Source organism: Aptenodytes forsteri, unplaced genomic scaffold (assembly GCF_000699145.1).
Source record: "Aptenodytes forsteri isolate BGI_AS27 unplaced genomic scaffold, ASM69914v1 Scaffold26, whole genome shotgun sequence".
NCBI lineage: Eukaryota > Metazoa > Chordata > Aves > Sphenisciformes > Spheniscidae > Aptenodytes > Aptenodytes forsteri.
This window is the reverse complement of record NW_008794125.1, coordinates 1055035-1056168: the sequence shown is the minus strand read 5'-3', so window position 1 is coordinate 1056168 and position 1134 is coordinate 1055035.

Genomic DNA, 1134 nt, shown 5'->3' with positions numbered 1-1134 from the left:
CTCCTCTGAGGAACAACAAGACGTGTAGGTCCCTTCGCCCACCCGGGAGCCCCATCTCCTCCCAGCCCCAAGCATCGCACTGTTTTTCTTAGCAGATCCCCATCTGAACTTGGGTACCTTGGAGGCCCAAGACACCAGAGGGGTAGCTGAACTCTGTGACCAGCACCCCTGGGCTTCAGCGGGAGATCTGTGCCCAGACCACCAGGCAGTGCTGCCTTTCACCCCTTTTTAGCTAAGATATTGCCTGCACACAAGTCACCTCTCCCTCCCCAGCCCCGACTCCATCCTACCACCCCGAGCTGGGATGCTGCCCTGCTCCGTGGTGCCCACACTGCGAGCTGGCACCTCTCTCACGAGCGGAGCTGGTGCCAGCAGCACTCGCCACATCGCTCACGGTCTCCCTTGCCTCCGCAGAAAGCCGGGGGGGCAAAGTGGGAGGTGGAGGCCAATCACACAGTATTTATCGTTCACAGTTTTACGAATGTACAAAATAAAAACCAAACCATTAAAGGGAAAACCTTCGAGCGGGAGTTGCTGCTGTCTGCTTTGTTCTCCTCTCCGGGGAGCCCTGGCTGCTCTGGTCAGATCCTGCAGCGGCCCCACGCCATGGCTCTCCATCACAGAGCCACGCACTCCCCGGGTTTCGGAGGCTCAGGGTCAGCCACCAGCAGGATGTGGCCAGATGTTGACACTGGCTGCACATGGTCAGTATTTACATGGGTGGGTTTTGACTGTTTTCTGCTGCTGGATCAGCACTGGGACCCCACCGGCTTGTCCCGTGCTGGGGAGAGGGGCAGCCCACTATGTCTGAAGGCAGTCATCAGGATGAGAATTGCCCTCACAAGAGCCATGAGGGTCCTAATTCCTCCTTCAGAAATCCCTGCACACACACACAGCCTTTTCCTTCGGAAAGGGGCAGCCCAGCTCCCTTGACAAGCTACCACGGCTGGGGCATGGGACCACAGCACTAGAGCCTGGGTCCTGGTCCAGGGAAGAGCAGAGAGGAGGGTTCAGGGTCAAGTCCCATGTCCCCAGTGCCACCCTGCCGCTCAGCCTTTGCACCTTGTCCCCAGGTGCTGGTGGCACCCCCGCAGAGAGGATGGCTCCCCTCTCTGCCCTGCCGTGGCTGTCCAG